The sequence below is a fragment of the Oncorhynchus tshawytscha genome, unplaced genomic scaffold, assembly GCF_018296145.1.
Source record: "Oncorhynchus tshawytscha isolate Ot180627B unplaced genomic scaffold, Otsh_v2.0 Un_contig_3217_pilon_pilon, whole genome shotgun sequence".
Taxonomy (NCBI): Eukaryota; Metazoa; Chordata; class Actinopteri; order Salmoniformes; family Salmonidae; genus Oncorhynchus; species Oncorhynchus tshawytscha.
This window is the reverse complement of record NW_024609623.1, coordinates 206,375-233,862: the sequence shown is the minus strand read 5'-3', so window position 1 is coordinate 233,862 and position 27,488 is coordinate 206,375. Positions and strand designations below refer to the sequence as shown.

Genomic DNA, 27,488 nt, shown 5'->3' with positions numbered 1-27,488 from the left:
AAGTGTTTGTTACGTTTATGATCATTTATAATTTGACAAACAAATTGCAGGCAAAATACAAAAGTAAACACCTCAAACAACAAGAATCTCAGTGCAACTCCATGTTAATGTCCTAATACTTTCCCCCCCAAATTAAGACAGAACATGAAAAAGTAGAGAGAAAAACAATCAATCTCAAGTAAATTAAAGGCCTCCTGTATACTACTTCATTTAAAATAAAGACATTCATTTTTGTCAACACAACCTGTAGCGAAATAAAACCCAAACTACCTTGATCTGACAACCTGTAAAAACTAGCAATGGGCACAGTTATTCAAACAGACATTAGTATTCGTATACACAGGCCTATTTCAACAATGACAAGGCTTCATCTTAACGGAATAAAATGATCTATGGGACATTTCTACACTGATGACATTTGGAATTCTTCATTTAATAAAACGTCACAAATGTGAATATAGTTTAAAAAATACATACGGTATTAGCCTACACAGGTTTCACTTAGCTTGCTGTTGTTGACACTACAGTCAGAGGCTCCATGTGTAGCAACGTGAAGTGGGAGATCTCTAAGCAATGAAAGAAAAGTTGAATTAAAATGACAGAATTAAGTAAACTAAATGAGGAGTAGCCTACAATGAGCAACCTTCAGTATAGGCTGTTTACTCTGAACAGGGCTGTTGTAGATCAGGACAGTAAAGACATGCACTGCCATATTGGATGATAGATAACCTATGGCATTTACAAGTGTCTAACTAGTGCGAGTCAGGGGCTACTTTTTCTCTCCCTCCTTTGTCACACACCCCTGGTCCCTGTCCCCACAGTATCTCCCGAGTCCTGCAGGCTGCGCAGCAAACAAGTGTCCATGATTAAAACTATCTGGATATCCGATAAAATGTCATGATATTATTTCTAATGCCTATCCCTACTTTAGAACACATTTTAGAGTTTAGAATGTATTTCTGTGGATGCGGTCCTGTTCCATCTGAGACTTGGCCTTCTTCTTGAGCAGCAGGATGTGTTCAGAAAACTCCCTCACAGCCCCCAGGCCTGCAGCATTGTGGCAGGAGTATTTAGCAGCGTTGATCGCCACCACTGGGGCGTCCCGGGGTACTGCACTCAGCCCAGCCAGGATCAGACAGTCAACATCTGGTGCATCATTACCTGTAGGAGGGAGAGATGGAGGGATGAAATGTTTCTATTAAAGTGTCCATGAGGTGGTTCTTGAAGTATTTTTAGGATGATTCATTAGTATGTTGCAAAAACATGACATGATTTAAGATAATCATATTTATTTTGACATAGTTTCTGATTTTGGGCTTAGGGATATCGTAGAATTTGAATTACAGAAATCAACTAAATTGGACTCAATTGAAAATGAATCCCAAATTCTCCAGGATTTGACTGCTGGCACCTCCCTTCTCACCTTGGCTGTAAATATTCAGTGACTGTCAGTGGCATGCAAATTAAGTTTTCTGCAGTGGTAGCCTAGCATATGTAACAGTATAACTTTAGACCGTCCCTCGCCCATACCCGGGTTGTAGCAGCATACAGGCAGAGGGGAAATACAAATGATCACTTAACGAAAACTGGACTCTGAATAAAATATACAAAATAGTTTCCCTCCCCTTACTAATAGATACTCCCCTTACTAATAGATACTCTATTTAATCAGACAGTTTCTCCTAATAGATACTGTCTCCCCTTACTAATAGATACTCTATTTAATCAGACAGTTTCTCCCTGTCTCCCCTTACTAATAGATACTCTATTTAATCAGACAGTTTCTCCCTGTCTCCCCTTACTAATAGATACTCTATTTAATCAGTTTCCACCTGTCTCTCCTTACTAATAGATACTCTATTTAATCAGACAGTTTCTCCCTGTCTCCCCTTACTAATAGATACTCTATTTAATCAGACAGTTTCCCCGTCTCCCCTTACTAATAGATACTCTATTTAATCAGACAGTTTCTCCCTGTCTCCCCTTACTAATAGATACTCTATTTAATCAGACAGTTTCCCCCGTCTCCCCTTACTAATAGATGCTCTATTTAATCAGACAGTTTCCCCCGTCTCCCCTTACTAATAGATGCTCTATTTAATCAGACAGTTTCCCCCTGTCTCTCCTTACTAATAGATACTCTATTTAATCAGACAGTTTCCCCTGTCTCCCTTACTAGATAGAGGACTAATAGCTATTTAATCAGACAGTTTCCCCCTGTCTCCCCTTACTAATAGATACTCTATTTAATCAGACAGTTTCCCCGTCTCCCCTTACTAATAGATACTCTATTTAATCAGACAGTTTCTCCCTGTCTCCCTTACTAATAGATAGCTATTTAATCAGACAGTTTCTCCCCTGTCTCCCCTTACTAATAGATACTCTATTTAATCAGACAGTTTCCCCCTGTCTCTCCTTACTAATAGAGGAGCTATTTAATCAGACAGTTTCCCCTGTCTCCCCTTACTAATAGATACTCTATTTAATCAGACAGTTTCTCCCTGTCTCCCTTACTAATAGATACTCTATTTAATCAGACAGTTTCCCCCGTCTCCCCTTACTAATAGAGGAGCTATTTAATCAGACAGTTTCTCCCTGTCTCCCCTTACTAATAGATACTCTATTTAATCAGTTTCCCCCTGTCTCCTCTGACTAATAGATACTCTATTTAATCAGACAGTTTCCCCCGTCTCCCCTTACTAATAGATACTCTATTTAATCAGTTTCCCCCTGTCTCCCCTTACTAATAGATACTCTATTTAATCAGACAGTTTCCCCCGTCTCCCCTTACTAATAGAGGAGCTATTTAATCAGACAGTTTCCCCCTGTCTCCCCTTACTAATAGATACTCTATTTAATCAGACAGTTTCCCCCTGTCTCCCCTTACTAATAGAGAAGCTATTTAATCAGACAGTTTCTCCTGTCTCCCCTTACTAATAGAGGAGCTATTTAATCAGACAGTTTCCCCTGTCTCCCCTTACTAATAGAGGAGCTATTTAATCAGACAGTTTCCCCCTGTCTCTCCTTACTAATAGAGGAGCTATTTAATCAGACAGTTTCTCCCTGTCTCCCCTTACTAATAGAGGAGCTATTTAATCAGACAGTTTCTCCCTGTCTCCCCTTACTAATAGAGGAGCTATTTAATCAGACAGTTTCTCCCTGTCTCCCCTTACTAATAGAGAAGCTATTTAATCAGACAGTTTCTCCCTGTCTCCCCTTACTAATAGAGAAGCTATTTAATCAGACAGTTTCTCCCTGTCTCCCCTTACTAATAGAGAAGCTATTTAATCAGACAAGTTATTTATGAGTGAAGAACTTACAATCACTTCCTGGCAAGAGAGAACAGAGGGATGAGAGGAGAGATGAAGGGTTGAGAAGATAGAGAGAGATAAGGAGGAGTGAAACACAGAATGAGGAGATACTGTTCCATAACAGTGTGGTCACCTTGACAATCACTATCAGGTTCAACTGGTTCAAACTTTACTGTTGACATTTACTGTCTGATAGTTTCATTGTTACGTGGTTATCAAACACCGCTGCTACGGTCACATTCCTGAGAGATATCTAGCCTGTTCTACCTTTCCATCTCAGAAGGGCTCCAAATAAAGATTTTCATACGTTTGATTGACATGAACGCACAAGTATTACTCAAATTAGAAGGTTAAGAACCTTGAGATTCCACTATATTTCAAACTGTGCTATATAACTAACTACTAGTAGTAGTCGTAGTAGCAGTAGTAGTAGTAGCCGTAGTAGTAGCAGTAAATTGTTAATTGAAAATAACAGTGAGTTTACCCATATAGGCGACCTCCTTCCAGTCCAGATCCTTGTCATCCATCATGGCTTTGACCTCACCCTGGATGTCCTTGCCCAGCTGCCTGACCTCGCAGCCTGTCCTCTGGGATAGATTGTCAGCCAGGGCCTTGGTCACAGGGTCCTCACCGGACGAGATCAAGATCACCTGGAAGAAAGACAATAATAGTAGAAAACATTTTCATACTGAGACAAACCGATCTGTTCTGGGATTGGCTGGTTACACATCCACCATAGTTTCAGGAAGCGTGTTGGAAAGGACAGTGGGAGAAGAAAACAGCCTGGCCAGCACAGCACGGTTGGGCCAATAATGTGTAGAAGGATGTCATTTGAGAAGTGTTCTCTTAGAGGGTATGATGACACTCAAACTAATAAAAGTCACATGACGGAGTAAATAGTATCCTATGTGTGTGTTTAATGGGCGGAGGATTCAGTGATAAACTGTGGTCTAAATCTAGGAGCAGCCGGTGTGTAACATCCTGTTCTGGTAAGAGCTTAGCAAAGCAAACCCAACTGGTTCTACCTAACTTCATGTATCTTTAATACTGCCACAAACCCAACTGGTTCTACCTAACTTCATGTATCTTTAATACTGCCACAAACCCAACTGGTTCTACCTAACTTCCTGTATCTTTAATACTGCCACAAACCCAACTGGTTCTACCTAACTTCCTGTATCTTTAATACTGCCACAAACCCAACTGGTTCTACCTAACTTCCTGTGGTTCTATCTTTAAATACTGCCACAAACCCAACTGGTTCTACCTAACTTCATGTATCTTTAATACTGCCACAAACCCAACTGGTTCTACCTAACTTCCTGTATCTTTCATGTATCTTTAATACTGCCACAAACCCAACTGGTTCTACCTAACTTCATGTATCTTTAATACTGCCACAAACCCAACTGGTTCTACCTAACTTCATGTATCTTTAATACTGCCACAAACCCAACTGGTTCTACCTAACTTCCTGTATCTTTAATACTGCCACAAACCCAACTGGTTCTACCTAACTTCCTGTATCTTTAATACTGCCACAAACCCAACTGGTTCTACCTAACTTCCTGTATCTTTAATACTGCTTTAATACACAAACCCAACTGGTTCTACCTAACTTCCTGTATCTTTAATACTGCCACAAACCCAACTGGTTCTACCTAACTTCCTGTATCTTTAATACTGCCACAAACCCAACTGGTTCTACCTAACTTCTTTAATACTGTATGGTTCTTTAATACTATCTTTAATACTGCCACAAACCCAACTGGTTCTACCTAACTTCCTTTAATACTGTGGTTCTATCTTTGTATCTTTAATACTGCCACAAACCCAACTGGTTCTACCTAACTTCCTGTATCTTTAATACTGCCACAAACCCAACTGGTTCTACCTAACTTCCTGTATCTTTAATACTGCCACAAACCCAACTGGTTCTACCTAACTTCCTGTATCTTTAATACTGCCACAAACCCAACTGGTTCTACCTAACTTCATGTATCTTTAATACTGCCACAAACCCAACTGGTTCTACCTAACTTCCTGTATCTTTAATACTGCCACAAACCCAACTGGTTCTACCTAACTTCCTGTATCTTTAATACTGCCACAAACCCAACTGGTTCTACCTAACTTCCTGTATCTTTAATACTGCCACAAACCCAACTGGTTCTACCTAACTTCCTGTATCTTTAATACTGCCACAAACCCAACTGGTTCTACCTAACTTCCTGTATCTTTAATACTGCCACAAACCCAACTGGTTCTACCTAACTTCATGTATCTTTAATACTGCCACAAACCCAACTGGTTCTACCTAACTTCCTGTATCTTTAATACTGCCACAAACCCAACTGGTTCTACCTAACTTCCTGTATCTTTAATACTGCCACAAACCCAACTGGTTCTACCTAACTTCCTGTATCTTTAATACTGCCACAAACCCAACTGGTTCTACCTAACTTCATGTATCTTTTTTTGTTTGTTTTTGTTTTTTGAATTTTTACCCCTTTTTCTCCCCAATTTCATGGTATCCAATTGTTGTAGCTACTATCTTGTCTCATCGCTACAACTCCCGTACAGGCTCGGGAGAGACGAAGGTTGAAAGTCATGCGTCCTCCGATACACAACCCAACCAGCCGCACTGCTTCTTAACACAGCGGGCATCCAACCCGAAAGCCAGCAGCACCAATGTGTCGGAGGAAACACTGTGCACCTGGCAACCTTGGTTAGCGCGCACTGCGCCCGGCCCGCCACAGGAGTCGCTGGTGCGCGATGAGACAAGGACATCCCTACCGACAAAGCCCTCCCTAACCCGGACGACGCTAGGCCAATTGTGCGTCGCCCCCACGGACCTCCCGGTCGTGGCCGGTTACGACAGGGCCTGGGCGCGAACCCAGGGACTCTGATGGCACAGCTGGTGTTGGTCAATGTGCCCTTGACCAAGGCACTTAACCCTACTTGCTCATGTAAGTCGCTCTGGTTGATTGTCAGCTAAATGACTAAAATGTCAAATGATAGGATTGTTTTTTGTTTATTTTATTGTAGCTTAATGCTGCTTGAAGTTGAACATGTTAAGAGAGGTTAACTGTCACTGCCCAGAAAGAATGGTGTCAGCTATGACAAGACACCTTGAATTAGATTTGTTTTCTTTTGGTTATTAAAACAGCAGAAGGTGGAGTGGATTTACAGGCATTCAGAAAGCATTCAGACCCTTCCCTTTTCCCACATTTTGTTATGTTACAGCCTTTTTCTAAAATTGATTCAATTAAACATTTTTCCTCAATCTACACACAATACCCCATAATGACAAAGCGAAAAGGTTTTTTGAAATATTTGCAAGTTTATTACAAATAAACATACCTTATTTATGTAAGTATTCAGATTTTTTACAATGAGACTCAAAATTGAGCTCTTTGAGATGTTTCTACAACTTGAGGTGACCAGGAACCCAATGGCCATGCTGACAGAGATCCAGAGTTCCACTGTGGAGATGGGAGAACCTTCCAGAAGGACAACCATCTCTGCAGCACTCCACCAATCAGGCCTTTAGAGTGGCCAGACGAAAGCAACTCTTCAGTAAAAGACACATGACAGCCCACTTGGGAGTTTGCCAAAAAAGCATCTAAAGGACTCTCAGACCATGACAAACAAGACTCTCTGGTCTGATAAAACCAAGATTGAACTCTTTGGCCTGAATGCCAAGCGTCACATTTGAAGGAAACCTGGCACCATCCCTACGGTGAAGCATGGTGGTAGCAGTATCATGCCATGGGTTTCTCAGCGACAGGAAGACTAGTCAGGATCGAGAGAAAGATGAACAGAGAAAAGTACAGAGATCCTTGATGAAAACCTGCTCCGGAGTGCTCAGGACCTCAGACTGGGGCAAAGGTTCACCTTCCAACAGGACAACAGCCCTAAGCACACAGCCAAGACAATGCAGGAGTGGCTTCGGGACAAGTCTCTGAATGTCCTTGAGTGGCCCAGCCAGAGCCCGGACTTGAACCCGATCTCTGGAGAGACCTGAAAATATCTGTGCAGCAACGCTCCCCATCCAGCAACGCCCCCATCCAGCAACGCCCCCATCCAGCAACGCCCCCATCCAGCAACGCCCCCCATCCAACAACGCCCCCATCCAGCAACGCCCCCATCCAGCAACGCTGCCCATCCAGCAACGCCCCCCATGCAACCTGACAGAGCTTGAGAGGATCTGCAGAGAAGACCAGAGTGCTTTAGCATCAAACTCAAGAATACTTGAGGCTGTAATCGCAGCCAAAGGTGCTTCAACAAAGCACTGAGTACAGGGTCTGAATACTGAGGCAAATGTAATATCTGGTTTTCATTTTTTTATACATTTGCTAAAAATTCTATACCTGTTTTTGCTTTCTCATTATGGGGTATTGTGATGTCATTATGGGGTATTGTGTGTCGATTGAGGGGGCGGGGGCGATTTATTCAATTTTAGAATAAGTCTAAGGTAACAAAATGTGGAAAAATACTTTCTGAATGCACTGTGCATGACGAGGCTGCTCAACCAGACTCATACATGACGAGGCTGCTCAACCAGACTCATACATGACGAGGCTGCTCAACCAGACTCATACATGACTAGGCTGCTCAACCAGAATCATACATGACTAGGCTGCTCAACCAGAATCATACATGATTAGGCTGCTCAACCAGAATCATACATGTCTAGGCTGCTCAACCAGTGAGCTAGGGACTAGGCTGCTCAACCAGAATCATACATGATTAGGCTGCTCAACCAGACTCATACATGACTAGGCTGCTCAACCAGACTCATACATGACTAGGCTGCTCAACCAGACTCATACATGACTAGGCTGCTCAACCAGACTCATACATGACTAGGCTGCTCAACCAGACTCATACATGACTAGGCTGCTCAACCAGACTCATACATGACTAGGCTGCTCAACCAGACTCATACATGACTAGGCTGCTCAACCAGACTCATACATGACTAGGCTGCTCAACCAGACTCATACATGACTAGGCTGCTCAACCAGACTCATACATGACTAGGCTGCTCAACCAGACTCATACATGACTAGGCTGCTCAACCAGACTCATACATGACTAGGCTGCTCAACCAGACTCATACATGACTAGGCTGCTCAACCAGACTCATACATGACTAGGCTGCTCAACCAGAGCTAGGGACTAGGCTGCTCAACCAGACTCATACATGACTAGGCTGCTCAACCAGAATCATACATGACTAGGCTGCTCAACCAGAATCATACATGACTAGGCTGCTCAACCAGAATCATACATGACTAGGCTGCTCAACCAGTGAGCTAGGGACTAGGCTGCTCAACCAGTGAGGTAGGGACTAGGCTGCTCAACCAGACTCATACATGACTAGGCTGCTCAACCAGAATCATACATGACTAGGCTGCTCAACCAGTGAGCTAGGGACTAGGCTGCTCAACCAGACTCATACATGACTAGGCTGCTCAACCAGAATCATACATGACTAGGCTGCTCAACCAGTGAGCTAGGGACTAGGCTGCTCAACCAGAATCATACATGACTAGGCTGCTCAACCAGTGAGCTAGGGACTAGGCTGCTCAACCAGTGAGCTAGGGACTAGGCTGCTCAACCAGACTCATACATGTCTAGGCTGCTCAACCAGAATCATACATGACTAGGCTGCTCAACCAGAATCATACATGTCTAGGCTGCTCAACCAGTGAGCTAGGGACTAGGCTGCTCAACCAGAATCATACATGATTAGGCTGCTCAACCAGAATCATACATGACTAGGCTGCTCAACCAGAATCATACATGATCATACATGATTAGGCTGCTCAACCAGAATCATACATGTCTAGGCTGCTCAACCAGTGAGCTAGGGACTAGGCTGCTCAACCAGAATCATACATGATTAGGCTGCTCAACCAGAATCATACATGACTAGGCTGCTCAACCAGAATCATACATGACTAGGCTGCTCAACCAGTGAGCTAGGGACTAGGCTGCTCAACCAGTGAGCTAGGGACTAGGCTGCTCAACCAGACTCATACATGTCTAGGCTGCTCAACCAGTGAGCTAGGGACTAGGCTGCTCAACCAGAATCATACATGATTAGGCTGCTCAACCAGAATCATACATGACTAGGCTGCTCAACCAGACTCATACATGACTAGGCTGCTCAACCAGACTCATACATGACTAGGCTGCTCAACCAGACTCATACATGACTAGGCTGCTCAACCAGACTCATACATGACTAGGCTGCTCAACCAGACTCATACATGACTAGGCTGCTCAACCAGACTCATACATGACTAGGCTGCTCAACCAGAATCATACATGACTAGGCTGCTCAACCAGACTCATACATGACTAGGCTGCTCAACCAGACTCATACATGACTAGGCTGCTCACCAGACTCATACATGACTAGGCTGCTCAACCAGACTCATACATGACTAGGCTGCTCAACCAGACTCATACATGACTAGGCTGCTCAACCAGACTCATACATGACTAGGCTGCTCAACCAGAGTCATACATGACTAGGCTGCTCAACCAGTGAGCTAGGGACTAGGCTGCTCAACCAGACTCATACATGACTAGGCTGCTCAACCAGAATCATACATGACTAGGCTGCTCAACCAGAATCATACATGACTAGGCTGCTCAACCAGAATCATACATGACTAGGCTGCTCAACCAGTGATCAGGCTGCTCACCAGTGAGGTAGGGACTAGGCTGCTCAACCAGTGAGCTACATGACTAGGCTGCTCAACCAGTGACTCATACACTAGGCTGCTCAACCAGACTCATGAGCTATGACTAGGCTGCTCAACCAGAATCATACAGAATCATACATGACTAGGCTGCTCAACCAGTGAGCTAGGGACTAGGCTGCTCAACCAGAATCATACATGACTAGGCTGCTCAACCAGTGAGCTAGGGACTAGGCTGCTCAACCAGTGAGCTAGGGACTCAGACTCATACATGTCTAGGCTGCTCAACCAGAATCATACATGACTAGGCTGCTCAACCAGAATCATACACATGTCTAGGCTGCTCAACCAGTGAGCTAGGGACTAGGCTGCTCAACCAGAATCATACATGATTAGGCTGCTCAACCAGAATCATACATGACTAGGCTGCTCAACCAGACTCATACATGACTAGGCTGCTCAACCAGACTCATACATGACTAGGCTGCTCAACCAGACTCATACATGACTAGGCTGCTCAACCAGACTCATACATGACTAGGCTGCTCAACCAGACTCATACATGACTAGGCTGCTCAACCAGACTCATACATGACTAGGCTGCTCAACCAGAATCATACATGACTAGGCTGCTCAACCAGACTCATACATGACTAGGCTGCTCAACCAGACTCATACATGACTAGGCTGCTCACCAGACTCATACATGACTAGGCTGCTCAACCAGACTCATACATGACTAGGCTGCTCAACCAGACTCATACATGACTAGGCTGCTCAACCAGACTCATACATGACTAGGCTGCTCAACCAGAGTCATACATGACTAGGCTGCTCAACCAGTGAGCTAGGGACTAGGCTGCTCAACCAGACTCATACATGACTAGGCTGCTCAACCAGAATCATACATGACTAGGCTGCTCAACCAGAATCATACATGACTAGGCTGCTCAACCAGAATCATACATGACTAGGCTGCTCAACCAGTGAGCTAGGGACTAGGCTGCTCAACCAGTGAGGTAGGGACTAGGCTGCTCAACCAGACTCATACATGACTAGGCTGCTCAACCAGAATCATACATGACTAGGCTGCTCAACCAGTGAGCTAGGGACTAGGCTGCTCAACCAGACTCATACATGACTAGGCTGCTCAACCAGAATCATACATGACTAGGCTGCTCAACCAGTGAGCTAGGGACTAGGCTGCTCAACCAGAATCATACATGACTAGGCTGCTCAACCAGTGAGCTAGGGACTAGGCTGCTCAACCAGACTCATACATGTCTAGGCTGCTCAACCAGAATCATACATGATTAGGCTGCTCAACCAGAATCATACATGACTAGGCTGCTCAACCAGAATCATACATGACTAGGCTGCTCAACCAGAATCATACATGACTAGGCTGCTCAACCAGTGAGCTAGGGACTAGGCTGCTCAACCAGAATCATACATGACTAGGCTGCTCAACCAGTGAGCTAGGGACTAGGCTGCTCAACCAGTGAGCTAGGGACTAGGCTGCTCAACCAGACTCATACATGTCTAGGCTGCTCAACCAGAATCATACATGATTAGGCTGCTCAACCAGAATCATACATGACTAGGCTGCTCAACCAGAATCATACATGACTAGGCTGCTCAACCAGAATCATACATGTCTAGGCTGCTCAACCAGTGAGCTAGGGACTAGGCTGCTCAACCAGAATCATACATGATTAGGCTGCTCAACCAGAATCATACATGACTAGGCTGCTCAACCAGAATCATACATGACTAGGCTGCTCAACCAGAATCATACATGATTAGGCTGCTCAACCAGACTCATACATGACTAGGCTGCTCAACCAGAATCATACATGATTAGGCTGCTCAACCAGAATCATACATGTCTAGGCTGCTCAACCAGACTCATACATGACTAGGCTGCTCAACCAGACTCATACATGACTAGGCTGCTCAACCAGACTCATACATGACTAGGCTGCTCAACCAGAATCATACATGACTAGGCTGCTCAACCAGAATCATACATGACTAGGCTGCTCAACCAGACTCATACATGACTAGGCTGCTCAACCAGACTCATACATGACTAGGCTGCTCACCAGACTCATACATGACTAGGCTGCTCAACCAGACTCATACATGACTAGGCTGCTCAACCAGACTCATACATGACTAGGCTGCTCAACCAGAATCATACATGACTAGGCTGCTCAACCAGAATCATACATGACTAGGCTGCTCAACCAGAATCATACATGACTAGGCTGCTCAACCAGTGAGCTAGGGACTAGGCTGCTCAACCAGTGAGGTAGGGACTAGGCTGCTCAACCAGACTCATACATGACTAGGCTGCTCAACCAGAATCATACATGACTAGGCTGCTCAACCAGACTCATACATGACTAGGCTGCTCAACCAGAATCATACATGACTAGGCTGCTCAACCAGTGAGCTAGGGACTAGGCTGCTCAACCAGAATCATACATGACTAGGCTGCTCAACCAGTGAGCTAGGGACTAGGCTGCTCAACCAGTGAGCTGGGACTAGGCTGCTCAACCAGACTCATACATGTCTAGGCTGCTCAACCAGAATCATACATGACTAGGCTGCTCAACCAGAATCATACATGTCTAGGCTGCTCAACCAGTGAGCTAGGGACTAGGCTGCTCAACCAGAATCATACATGATTAGGCTGCTCAACCAGAATCATACATGACTAGGCTGCTCAACCAGAATCATACATGACTAGGCTGCTCAACCAGAATCATACATGATTAGGCTGCTCAACCAGAATCATACATGTCTAGGCTGCTCAACCAGTGAGCTAGGGACTAGGCTGCTCAACCAGAATCATACATGATTAGGCTGCTCAACCAGAATCATACATGACTAGGCTGCTCAACCAGAATCATACATGACTAGGCTGCTCAACCAGTGAGCTAGGGACTAGGCTGCTCAACCAGTGAGCTAGGGACTAGGCTGCTCAACCAGACTCATACATGTCTAGGCTGCTCAACCAGAATCATACATGACTAGGCTGCTCAACCCGAATCATACCTCCACCCCTCTCTCTGCAGTGTAGGCTGCTCAACCAGACTCATACATGACTAGGCTGCTCAACCAGACTCATACATGACTAGGCTGCTCAACCAGACTCATACATGACTAGGCTGCTCAACCAGAATCATACATGACTAGGCTGCTCAACCAGTGAGCTAGGGACTAGGCTGCTCAACCAGTGAGCTAGGGACTAGGCTGCTCAACCAGTGAGCTAGGGACTACCACCTCTGTCTTACCCTTGGAACTGATGGTTTTCCAAAATATATGCATTTTAAAGTTGTTGTTTTCTCATTGTACATAGTGTATTTATGTGAAATGTGTCAAACAATTCAGCATCGGTTGCCATTGATACTTTGCAATGTCAAATTTGTGAAATAAACCATTCAAATGTTGTGTGATCATATGTGATCTTTTAAAACAATGAATGAATCACCCACCCCTCTCTCTGCAGTGTGTGTGTTCTATATGTTCTGTATCTGTACAGTATCTGTACCTCCAGTATCTGTACCTCCATCTCTCTGCAGTGTGTGTTCTATATGTACCTGTACCTCCACCCCTCTCTCTGCAGTGTGTGTGTTCTATATGTACAGTATCTGTACCTCCACTCCCTCTCTCTGCAGTGTGTGTGTTCTATATGTACAGTATCTGTACCTCCACCCCCTCTCTCTGCAGTGTGTGTGTTCTATATGTTCTGTATCTGTACCTCCACTCCCTCTCTCTGCAGTGTGTGTTCTATATGTTCTATATGTATATGTACAGTGTGTGTGTTCTATATGTATCTGTACCTCCACTCCCTCTCTCTGCAGTGTGTGTTCTATATGTACAGTATCTGTACCTCCACTCCCTCTCTCTGCAGTGTGTGTGTTCTATATGTACAGTATCTGTACCTCCACTCCCTCTCTCTGCAGTGTGTGTTCTATATGTACAGTATCTGTACCTCCACCCCCTCTCTCTGCAGTGTGTGTGTTCTATATGTTCTGTATCTGTACCTCCACTCCCTCTCTCTGCAGTGTGTGTGTTCTATATGTACAGTATCTGTACCTCCACTCCCTCTCTCTGCAGTGTGTGTGTTCTATAGTGTGTGTGTTCTATATGTTCCACTCCCTATATGTATATCTGTACCTCCACTCCCTCTCTCTGCAGTGTGTGTGTTCTATATGTATCTGTACCTCCACTCCCTCTCTCTGCAGTGTGTGTGTTCTATATGTTCTGTATCTGTACCTCCACTCCCTCTCTGCTCTGCAGTGTGTGTGTTCTATATGTACTAGTATCTGTACCTCCACCCCCTCTCTCTGCAGTGTGTGTGTTCTATATGTTCTGTATCTGTACCTCCACTCCCTCTCTCTGCAGTGTGTGTTCTATATGTACAGTATCTGTACCTCCACCCCCTCTCTGCAGTGTGTGTGTTCTATATGTTCTGTACCTCCACTCCCTCTCTCTGCAGTGTGTGTGTTCTATATGTACAGTATCTGTACCTCCACTCCCTCTCTCTGCAGTGTGTGTGTTATCTATATGTGTCTATATGTATCTGTACCTCCACTCCCTCTCTCTGCAGTGTGTGTGTTCTATATGTACAGTATCTGTACCTCCACCCCCTCTCTCTGCAGTGTGTGTTCTATATGTTCTGTATCTGTACCTGTATCCTCCACTCCCTCTCTCTGCAGTGTGTGTGTTCTATATGTACTGTATCTGTACCTCCACTCCCTCTCTCTGCAGTGTGTGTTCTATATGTTCTGTATCTGTACCTCCACTCCCTCTCTCTGCAGTGTGTGTTCTATATGTACAGTATCTGTACCTCCACCCTCTCTCTGCAGTGTGTGTGTTCTATATGTACAGTATCTGTACCTCCACTCCCTCTCTCTGCAGTGTGTGTGTACAGTATCTGTACCTCCACTCCCTCTCTCTGTGTGTGTTCTATATGTACTATATGTATCTGTACCTCCACTCCCTCTCTCTGCAGTGTGTGTGTTCTATATGTTCTAGTATCTGTACCTCCACCCCCTCTCTCTGCAGTGTGTGTGTTCTATATGTTCTGTATCTGTACCTCCACTCCCTCTCTCTGCAGTGTGTGTGTTCTATATGTTCAGTATCTGTACCTCCACTCCCTCTCTGCAGTGTGTGTGTTCTATATGTGTACCTCCACTCCCTCTCTCTGCAGTGTGTGTCTATATGTACAGTATCTGTACCTCCACTCCCTCTCTGCAGTGTGTGTGTTCTATATGTACAGTATCTGTACCTCCACTCCCTCTCTCTGCAGTGTGTGTGTTCTATATGTTCTGTATCTGTACCTCCACTCCCTCTCTCTGCAGTGTGTGTTCTATATGTTATCTATATGTACTGTACCTCCACTCCCTCTCTCTGCAGTGTGTGTGTTCTATATGTACAGTATCTGTACCTCCACTCCCTCTCTCTGCAGTGTGTGTTCTATATGTTCTGTATGTGTGTGTATATGTTCTATAGTATCTGTACCTCCACTCCCTCTCTCTGCAGTGCAGTGCAGTGTGTGTTCTATATGTACAGTATCTGTACCTCCACTCCCTCTCTCTGCAGTGTGTGTGTTCTATATGTACAGTATCTGTACCTCCACTCCCTCTCTCTGCTGTACAGTATCTGTCCACTCCTCCACTACAGTATCCCTCCACTCTCTCTGCAGTGTGTGTGTTCTATATGTACAGTATCTGTACCTCCACTCCCTCTCTGTGTGTGTTTCTATATGTTCTATATCTGTACCTCCACTCCCTCTCTCTGCAGTGTGTGTGTTCTATATGTTCTATATCTGTACCTCCACTCCCTCTCTCTGCAGTGTGTGTTCTATATGTACAGTATCTGTACCTCCACTATATGTTCCCCTCCACTCTCTCTGCAGTGTGTGTGTTCTATATGTTCTGTATCTGCAGTACTATATGTACAGTATCTGTACCTCCACTCCCTCTCTCTGCAGTGTGTGTTCTATATGTACAGTATCTGTACCTCCACTCCCTCTCTCTGCAGTGTGTGTGTTCTATATGTACAGTATCTGTACCTCCACTCCCTCTCTCTGCAGTGTGTGTGTCTTTATGTTCTGTATCTGTACCTCCACTCCCTCTCTCTGCAGTGTGTGTGTTCTATATGTACAGTATCTGTACCTCCACTCCCTCTCTCTGCAGTGTGTGTGTTCTATATGTTCTGTATCTGTACCTCCACTCCCTCTCTCTGCAGTGTGTGTGTTCTATATGTACAGTATCTGTACCTCCACCCCCTCTCTCTGCAGTGTGTGTGTTCTATATGTTCTGTATCTGTACCTCCACTCCCTCTCTCTGCAGTGTGTGTGTTCTATATGTTCTGTATCTGTACCTCCACTCCCTCTCTCTGCAGTGTGTGTGTTCTATATGTACAGTATCTGTACCTCCACCCCTCTCTGCAGTCTGCAGTGTGTGTGTTCTATATGTTCTGTATCTGTACCTCCACTCCCTCTCTCTGCAGTGTGTGTGTTCTATATGTACAGTATCTGTACCTCCACTCCCTCTCTCTGCAGTGTATCTGTGTTCTATATGTGTGTGTTCTACAGTATCTGTACCTCCACTCCCTCTCTCTGCAGTGTGTGTGTTCTATATGTACAGTATCTGTACCTCCACTCCCTCTCTCTGCAGTGTGTGTGTTCTATATGTACTGTATCTGTACCTCCACTCCCTCTCTCTGCAGTGTGTGTGTTCTATATGTTCTGTACCTCCACTGTGTGTGTGTTCTATATGTACAGTATCTGTACCTCCACTCCCTCTCTCTGCAGTGTGTGTGTTCTATATGTTCTATCTGTACCTCCACCCCCTCTGTACTCCACTCCCTCTCTCTGCAGTGTTTGTGTTCTATATGTTCTGTATCTGTACCTCCACTCCCTCTCTCTGCAGCATGCGGATACCCATAGTATCTCTGGTGTTGACTGAGACCATCTCCTCTCCAGAGACAGAGATGAGGACGCGGCCGTCAGTCAGACAGCCGGAGACGTTACACAGCAGCAGACGCACCACCTCAGGCTTGTCCAGGCCAAAGTAACCAAACCTGGACAGGAACAACACACACAGGGAAATACAGTTGGACAACCACTCCTCTGTGTTACAGCATTGTTCATTGTGTTGCTTTACCACAAAATCTAATTATATTTAAAGTGCATTCAAATAAACACTTTCAGAGAGAGAGACAGAGACAGACAGGGAGACAGAGAGACAGACAGAGACAGAGAGAGAGAGAGACAGAGAGAGAGAGAGACAGAGAGAGACAGAGACAGAGAGAGACAGAGACAGAGAGAGACAGAGACAGAGAGAGACAGAGAGAGAGACAGACAGGGAGAGACATTTGGACAGACAGAGACAGAGAGAGAGACAGACAGGGAGATATTTAAAGTGCATTCAAATAAACACTTTCAGAGAGAGACAGAGACAGAGAGACAAACAGAGACAGAGAGACAGACAGAGACAGAGAGAGAGACAGACAGGGAGAGAGAGACAGAGAGACAGAGGTGGTTCGGAGTGAATGACTTCAACAGAGAGGGAACATGAAATTGTAGGTCATTGATTTCAGACTACCTCAGTACTCTCTGTTCTGCCACGGGCCAGTCGATATCCACATCAATATCCACACTGTACTCTGGCAGCATCTCATAGTAAGCCCACTTCCCCCCCTGAGAAAGACAACAACACAAAGTGCATTTCTATTAGCATTCAAAACACCAGTTAACAATAGAATATCTAGTAGTATCACAGATCAGTCCATCTCTCAGTGTGTATGTTGTTTCTAGTCAGGCTGAATGAATAAATATGTTATTGATCCCAGGAAGGAAATATGCTTTGTCACCAGCAGCAGCAGAGATAAACATCTGGGTCTGTATCTAGGATCAGGTCCTCCCTGTCCACATCATCTTAGTCATTGTGGTTGTGTTAGAAGTGGATATTTGTTCATCTCATAGCCACTACTGCATACAGAGTGTTATTGTTGGGGAATGTTACGAATCAACTAATGAAGAGGAATTTATCTTACACACACACACACACTACAGGCTCTCCTATGCTGAACATGCAAAAATTAATTGAGTAACTATTGATTGTGACCTATGACCAACTAATAACCAGGCTGATGAGGCCTTAAGAACCAATCCTTGTCTATACTTTAAAAACAGCAGAATAGTGAAAACCCTTAGTGGCCAAAGCAACATGTATGTCGAGACAGAAGAGCTGGCTGGACTGGCCAGACTGCAATATAAACCTGACGACCAATTACTCAAATGCAATTTGCTTACAGAGAATGTATCCTTTCACATGTGTGTACTTGCAGAGCCTACAGACTGGTGTTGAAGATCAGGTAGAACACTCGTTCCTCATCAAGCAGCTGAACACTAGTTTGGGTCTTATTCGACAAACCCCATGGTTTACCCTGCCTATTACCAGACCACTGTATCTATAATACCTTTTCTAGATATGATTCATCTTCTCCTGTATGTACAAACGTCACTTATATTTTACATACAGCCTACCCACAGTGTATATTAACCAATCAAGTAGCACTCTTGTGTGACAATTAAAGGAGGATCTCTCCTGTGGTCCTCGGCAGCTCAGTTGGTAGGACATGGCGCTTGTAACGACAGGGTAGTGGGTTCTACTCCTGGGACCACCCATACCAAGCATGACTACGTCGCTGTGGATACAAATGACATATCTACTAAATGGCATATGTTATTATATTAAATCAACAGGTTTATAATTCTCTCATTATCATCCCTGTGTGTATTGTCCTGCGTACATCATGGTATGAAAGAAGTTGAAGCTCAGATGGTCTCCTCACTATTCTTTCAATCGAAAAGGGAAAACTGATCCTAGACCAGCACTCCTTCCTGAGGCGCTTTGTGAATATGGGTCCCTTTAGGGGCCTGGTGAAAGTTACCTGCAAAACACCTTCCTCTATAAGGGCTCTGGTGGAAAAATAGAAAGATCCGTTCTCACACAGCTCTCCATCCCAGTCCTGTCTCCGGGGCCTGTTGGATGGATTCAGGTTGAGAGGCTGGGTGGCTACACTACCTGAACAGGAGAGAGAACACATCATCATTATGAGTTGATAGGAAATAGTCTGGTTTCTGGTTATAACCTGGTCAGGAGACAAACTCACTTGTTTAATCACACCCACATCTCTCTATTGTGATACAGTCACGTGGACAGGAAATACTCCTGACCCTACTTCAAATCAAATTGTATTGGTCACATACACATGGTTAGCAGATGTTAATGCAAGTGTAGCGAAATGCTTGTGCTTCTAGTTCTGACAGTGCAGTAATATCTAACAAGTAATCTAACAATTCCACAACAACTACCTTATACACACAACTCTAGAGGGATGGAATTATAAAGTAGCCTAGGGGTGTTTTTCCCCCACAGAGATTAAGCCTAATCCTGGACTACAAATCATTTTCTATGGAGATTCTCCATTGATCTTGCTTTTTAATCCAGCATTAGGGTTAATCTGTATCCTGGAAACCATGCCTAAGTGTAAGGTCCTAAACATAACACATGGCTGTCCTGTACCTCCTTTCTTCACCTCCTGACAGACCTGAACATTAAGTTTGTTGGAACCTCTCCAGTTAACTGATAATAAGTGTAAGGTCCTAAACATAACACATGGCTGTCCTGTACCTCCTTTCTTCACCTCCTGACAGACCTGAACATTAAGTTTGTTGGAACCTCTCCAGTTAACTGATAATAAGTGTAAGGTCCTAAACATAACACATGGCTGTCCTGTACCTCCTTTCTTCACCTCCTGCCAGCGGAAGTGGTGTCGTCGGACCACGGAGAAGACGGACGTGAAGCCCTGCTTGGTGATCATCTCCAGGGCCTCCTTCAGGTGGAAGGGGTGCAGGCAGGGAGACGTGGCCTGGATGTGACAGATCACATCCACCTCTGGAGGAGGACAACACACAGCAGACTATGAGATACCAGAAGAATATGAGAAACAGTATGAGATTTGAATAATTTTGTGTATGCTGCCACTGTTGTCAATTGAAGCTATGGAGTGGGTCCCACTTTATTGGGATAAACCCAAATGTTGCCTCATAGATCACAATGAATAAGACTACATGGACGGGGGGACCTGATCCTAGATCCGTATTCCTACTCTGAGATGCTTGATACATGCCGTCCCAGAGCCTTAGTCAAGCTAGTGGCTAAACAGGTTCTGCATATATTACATTAACAGCTGACATCTATAACAAAGCGCTGCCAAACAGTCATTACAAAGATAGTTGAAGTGTCACAAAGGGTGTGGTTCTGTCACAATAAAATATAACCAACGTTGACACTGTTGCCACAGAGAATCTTCCTCTCGCCTCCCTCCTTGTCTCCTTCTCACAGCACATTGGAGCAGAAGATCTGATCTCAAAACGCATTAGATCTAAGTGGAGGAACCTCAGATCCTCCACTCAGATCTCCTCCACAAATGAGTTTTGAAAAGGAGACAAAGAGAGAGGACATGAGGAATCAAGGAAATACACTTGACATTCACCCCCTACCTGGGTTTAATCGGGCGAATTCCTGGATGGTGTCAAGAGAGCTGGAGGAGTCTTTGGACACCTCTGGGCTCCTGCGGTGAACCTGAGCTCCCCATGCCTTGGCTACCTTCTCAATGTCATCATGGTCAGTTGATACCCACACACTGGGAGAAAGAACGGAACAAGTTGATTCCTCAGGCTTTGTAACAAGTAGGCTACGTCAGTGCAATCCAGTCTTGTGTGGCCAAGCCCAAACCAGGGGGTTCAGAGACTGTACACTAACTTTCAAATAACAATATTATCCATGCTAGCTAGCTACAAAACAAGAATGTCAACATGCTTTCTCACATTTAAAAATACTAGTTTAGTATAGAATACTACAGTACTTGAAATAGAATTCTGTAATAAACTGTAGTATATCCCTTGCTCATGTGTAGTACTTAGTAGAGAATGTTGTAGTATACTGTAGAATACTATAGTAAATACTACAGTAGTATCTGCAAAAACACTAGCAAATGCTAAAGTAATGTCCCCAAAAACACTACCCTTTTTAACTACAGTAAATCCTACAGTAATTTACATACACCCTGCCCATTCTCCTCCTCCATAACCCCATTTTTGAGAAACCCACATGCCAAGTATAGCCCATGTATTGTGTTCCCTACAGTTCGAAAAGAGTAAAGTGCTGACCTATCTGTTCACACCCCAGTCCTATCTACCTACAGGTTATGGAAAATTATCTCTTTTAGGATGTATCTAGTAAGGAGAGAAAGCCTCCACTTCTATGTCAAAGATATAAAAACAAAAACACTATAGTAAATACTACAGTCCGCAAAACACTACATGATACTATAGTATATACTAGTTATTTTACTACAATATGTATACTATAGTTAACTGTAAATAATACACTACACTGAATAATACAAAAACACTACAGTGAATACTATGGTATTAATATCATAGTATACTAGCATTTTTGTATGTGGGTTGTAATGTAGCTAGTCTACCAACCTTCTATCAAAGCAACTCTGTATAACAGTAGTTAGATTGAAAGACATTTGACTATTAGATTGAACTGAATTACCTGTCAAACTGTTTGGAGTCCACTGCAGCTCTCAGAACCCATCCGATGAGGGGGACACCGGCGAGCATTTTAATATTCTTCAGGGGATCCCCTTACTGCCTCCCCTCGCCAGGATCAGGGCTGCGATGTGTCTCTTCTCACCGCTGGTTTTAATAACCTTTGCTTTTCTGTCGCTCACATCTTCGATGCCTCTTCGCGTTCGTTTTCTTGTAGCGGCCATTGTAAAGGGTCACTCAGTAGCCCAGTGGGAGGTTAAGAAGACGTGGCGGTATCACTGTAACTTACTAACCAGTAACGTTAGCGGTAGCTATGTGTAGCAGTCGGCTGATGAATCTAGCTAGCTACGTCTTGTGTTCTAGCTCACTGTAGCTAGCTAGGTATTTAGGTTACAATATATACTACTGACTACAATGTCAGTAGTATACACTGAAGGACGGCCTATTAATCCTACAAATACTACATGTATAAACAGAAAAAGTGGCGTATTATGATATTTCATTGTGGCTACGAAATCAGAAAGAACGTCACCATAGAATTGTACCGTAATGATTGAGGTCAATGCGTCAAAAACTATTATGGCGATCAATATTATCGACACGAGGATACCTAAAGGTGCAAAATGGTAGAAGGATGTCCAATGTCTATTTTCTCAATCACAGAACTCCAGGTTTCAATATTGCACAAAATAATGTAAATGTACTCATCATAGACAACAATTCAATTGCGCTAGCCAACCAAACAGCAGTACTTACGGTAAAGTATTTACTACTTCTTAGCTGGAACGACTCTGTGCAGTGCGCGTGTGCAATAACTCAATTCCCCCTTGCACTCCGAAATAACATTTAAATTTTATTTTTATTTTTTTAGAAACGTTGGCAAAGGGTAAAGTCTACTATTTTACTGATTGTAGTTTTGGAAACATAAAAATGTATGGCGATAAGATGATACGTCTGATACCGGGAGCTCGGAGTCATGCATCGAAGCAGTGTGCCGATATTGTATCGCTTTATCGGAAACACGTTATCAATGACCTCCAAATATGTGTTTTGTCGAATAACCACCGTCGAAACGTTGGTAATTACATTTTTGCATCTGAGCTCCTAGAGTGTGCGGCTCTCTTTTATTTTCAAGTTTGTCGAATAACCACCTGATTGGTTTGGTATTCGTTTCGGTAGAATAGGGAAAGGCTTATTTTGACCAGCAGGTGCCACTAGTGTACACTATGTTGATCAAAGCCTCGTGTAATTAACCTATTTTCAAAAATCATTCTACACCCACTGCAGGGCACTGAGCTTCCTCGCATCACCATATTTGGTAGTGAGTGGAAACGCCAAACGGATGCTTCACATTAAGTTTTATACATCCGGTGAAATATCTAGTTCATTATTCTACAGTGTTTTAATCTACCACCGTAGAATACATTCAAAAAACTTTAAAGTACTACTTAAGTAGTTTTGGGGGGACTGTACTTTACTATTTATATTTTGGCCTACTTTTACTTTACTACATTCCATAAGAAAATATTGTGCTTTTTACTCCATACATATATATTCCTTAACACCCAAAAGTACTCGTTACATTTTGAACGCTTAGCAGGACAGGAAAATTGTCAAATTCACGTGCTTATTAAAGAGAACATCCCTGGTCATCCCTATTGATCTGGCTCTGCTTCATATGTAAAATATGTCTGGCGTTGAAAATACAAAAATGGCGCTATCTGGTTTGCATAATATAAGTAATTTGAAATGATTTGTAGTTGTACTTTTGATACTTAAGTATATTTTAGAAAATTACATGTATTTAAAAAAAAACAAATACTTTTACTCAAGTACTATTTTAGTGGGTGACTTTCACTTTACTTGAGTCATTTTCTATTGGGGTACTTTTATTTTTCCTGCTCTCACTCAGTAGTAGTAACATAAAACCAACTACCGGTAAACAGCGGGGAAAAACAGACAATATGATCAATGGGAAAACATACCAGTTTGAACTAGTTCCAAAGTCGGAGGCAGAGTTCGCTAATGGACAAACTGTCTACAAACTCGCACTCCCACTAGATACAAATCACTGATGTATGTAGCATAACTGGGATGCTAGACCTACACGCTGCATGTAATTCAAACGTTCAATTCGTATTTGCATGGAAGTACAGAGATGACACTAATCTCATTTTGCAAATACGCACTTATTTATACATCTGCAAATAACCGCACATTCAATAAACTCCAGACAGAGAGTACCACTTTTTTACCAACTTCTTTACTTTCAACAAGAATATCAGTCTCCTTAGAGACCGTCAAAAATTGCCAATGCCGACTATATTTCAAGTCGTCACGGCGGGGTATTGGGTAAAGTTTTCAACTAGCAATAATCGCGCCTCGGATAGACCTCATAGGCTACGATACTGCCACTGCGCAAAGCTGATTCAAATCTTGAAAAAGGCAAGGTAGCCACCACAGAAGATACAATTCACGGAGACGGTTTATAATAACGTCGCGGTACAGCGTGGTGCTAATTTGTGTGCAATAGTAATATATTATGATTGAAATGTGTTCAAAACGTTTCGATAACCCGAGGTGTGCATAGTTTGTATTTTAAAAAGAATAATGTAGCTACACCACACCGCAATGCATGATGGGATGTGAAACATACCATTCTCATGGGTTCGTGCTTTCAGATCCTTAGGACGTCCCTGTCACATTGAAGTTGAAATTTAAACGGGTTAAGGGTTAGACGTTGAAGGTAGGGCCGTCCCAAGGTTTGTGGATAGAACTGACCAATTCTTATGTAAATATAGGATTGCAGTGATCTGATCTGCAGGCAGTATCCCGTCCGGACGGATCCTAACAAGATGTGGAGATGTTTTGAACAGTCGTAGATAATTGAATATGTACGATGGCAAAATCAGATATCAGTACGATGACAATATTCCAACTTTTGAATATTTGCAGTCAGAGATTAGTGCTATTATTCCATAGGAATATTTTAAATTTCTACACAGCCTTACTACACATACCAATATCTGTACCGGGGAGCTGTATGGACCAGGGAGATGTTTCACTTTGCACCACCAGATGGAGGCATTTGCCTTGAATGTTCATTAGGCATTAGGCCCACTGTAGTAAAATCTGCCAGTTCAACGGTCCATCCATGTCTGATGTCGGGAGATGACGTGGTACCCGGCCACTAGAGGGAGCACTGTTACCTTCACGTAGGTTTTGGTTTTGCTAGGACATTGTGGACGGGATGGCAGATGGGCTTAAGCATCATTCTCTGATTCCAAAGAGCCAAAGGTTGCAAATTGTTTTTTGATATTTTTGTTTGAAGCCTATTCCAAACCGTAACCATTCAGAGTTAAGGTCTAAGCTTAACCTTAAACACTTTGAAATGTGACGTTTGGAACAATTTAGAAATGTGACGTTGCAGAAACATGGACGTCTAATTCTGACAGTGAGACTGTGAGCTGTTTGAGATAAACAACTAGTCTAATACAGTTGGCATTCGGTGGTAAAGACACAAGGACACTGTTGTATATGAAGATAATTCATTAAGAACCATGTAAAGTCTAGTACTAATAGCTACAAAGGGTTTTCTCTGCTTATTATTTTGTTGAGTTGGGAATAGTCTTCAGGGTCCCATTTTTACTAGATAGCTAGCTAGGCTAACTTAAACCTCAAATTGGCAAACAAACATAGCTAGCTAGCTATTTCGCAGCATAGGTAAGAAAACATGATAGTTAATCAGGATGAATGCATTAAAGCTGCAATATGTAACTTTTGGGTGACCCAACCAAATTCACATAGAAATGTGAGTTATAGATACATCATTGAAAGCAAGTCTAAGAAGCGGTAGATCTGTTCTATGTGCACTATTTCTATGCTACCCATGCCTACATTTCATTTGGTGTCTTTCACTTTGTTTTGTACAACAGCTTCAAACAGCTGAAAATACAATATTTAGGGTTATGGAAAATATATTCCACAGCGGTTTAGATGGTACAGTGATTTTCTACACTAGACTTGCTTGTTTTGTCACATAAACTGAAATTAGGCAAACTATTAGAATTTTGGCAACCAGGAAATGGCAGAGAAATTTCTATACTGAACAAAAATATGAATGAAACATGTAAAGTGTTGGCCCCATGTTTCATGTGCTGAAATAAAATGCACAAAAAGCATATTTCTCAAACATGTTGTGCACTAATTTGTTTACATCTCTGTTAGTGAGCATTTCTCCTTTGCCAAGATCATCCACCTGCCCGGTGTTGCATTTCAACAAGCTGATGAAACAGCGTGATCTTTACACAGGCATACCTTGTGCCAGTGACAATAAAAGGCCACTCTATAATGTGCAGTATGGTAACAGCTGCCGTTACAACTTACATCTGCAAAGACATGGCCCCAATTTACACGGTCGAGAAACTGCATTTTATTGATGGTAATTTAAATGCACAGAGATACCGTGATGACATCCTGAGGCCCATTGTCGTACCATTCATCCTCCGCAATAATGCACGGCCCCATGTCGCAAGGATCTGTACACAATTCCTGGAAGCTGAAAATGTCCCAGTTCTTCCATGGCCTGCATACTCACCAGACATGCCACACATTGAGCATGTTTGGGATGCTCTGGGTCAATGTGTACGACAGCGCACACATCGATTACAGTTCCAGCCAATATCAAGCAACTTCACACAGCAGGACAACATTCCACAGGCCACAATCAACAGCCTGATCAACTCTATGTGAAGGAGATGTGTTGAGCTGCATGAGCAAATAGTGGTCACACCAGATACTGACTGATTCACATCCCTACTTGTTTTTAAAGGTATCTGGGACCAACAGATGCATATCTGTATTCCCAGTCATTTGAAATCCATAGATTAGGGCAGAATGAATTTATTTTAATTGACTGATTTCCTTAGATGAACTGTAACTCAGTAAAATCTTTGATATTGTTGCATGTTGCATTTATATTTTTGTTCAGTGTACATAGTGCATCTTTAAAATAAAGTATTTCCGATGAACACATTACACATTATTCTCGCAGCCCTCAGGTGTTGCCTATATTGCGTTAGGGCTTGCCTGGAAACCAGAAAGTAGCGTTTGAATCAGGAAAGTTTCCTCTGCATCTCACATTTCTGCCTGACCCAGAATTCTATGTCGGGTTTCCAGGCAAGTGTAGGACAGGCCAAAGATTTTCTCTGTGCTTCGGCCATTTCATTTTGTCGCGCACTCTTCTAGTCACTGTCTGGGTAGCTAACTGATGTTACGAAACTGAAGAAAGCATTTTCTAAATATTTATTTTTGCGCAATACACATCTGGAATCGGCTGGGGCTTCTCAATTCACGTTTTCAATTATGATATATTGCAGGTTTTATATGTATACGTTAACCACACATTTAGCATGATTCACTCCAATCTCTGCAAAATCAAGTGTTGTAGAATGTCCCCCGTAGACAGTAAAGAAGGCGAGATATCCCACTCCCTAATTATTTCTGCTCCACCATCTTTGTCTCCACCCACAACAAGCAGAGAGTAACGTTACTGTACATCAGTTTCTAAACCTGTCCGCAACAAGTCAAAACTTTGTTGCACGTGCTCGACCGATTAGGTTTCCACTAGTTACCACAGTCACAAAGTAAAAATGGGCTTTATTGTAAAAATTCCTTAAAGCAAAAATGAGCTTAATTGAATAAACCTAATTTAAGGCAAGGCTTAAGGTTAGTTATAAAATCAACATTTAAGAAGCGAAATTGTAGAAAGGCGGGGTTTATGACTTTGTGGCTGTGGTAACAATT

The 27,488-nt window shown here is 43.2% G+C and overlaps 1 long non-coding RNA gene, 1 other non-coding gene and 1 pseudogene across 3 annotated transcripts; all 3 read right to left on the bottom strand.

Moving 5' to 3' along the window:
• On the bottom strand, positions 1–22,247 carry LOC121845309 (annotated as a pseudogene).
• Positions 4,559–5,843, bottom strand: LOC112240997. 2 transcript variants are annotated; one of them, XR_006082513.1, is made up of 4 exons: positions 5,159–5,843; positions 4,926–5,019; positions 4,684–4,871; positions 4,559–4,625 (listed from the first exon to the last, which is right to left on the bottom strand). It is a non-coding gene; the product is annotated as an uncharacterized LOC112240997 (long non-coding RNA). The 2 variants fall into 2 exon arrangements; XR_006082512.1 differs by lacking the exon at positions 4,559–4,625 and having other exon boundaries at positions 4,648–4,871; positions 5,159–5,841.
• A 1,721-nt stretch (positions 22,248–23,968) lies between the features above and the next one.
• Positions 23,969–24,109, bottom strand: LOC112243399. The gene has a single exon (XR_002952576.1). It is a non-coding gene; the product is annotated as a U4 spliceosomal RNA (small nuclear RNA).
• Positions 24,110–27,488: the final 3,379 nt, after the last annotated feature.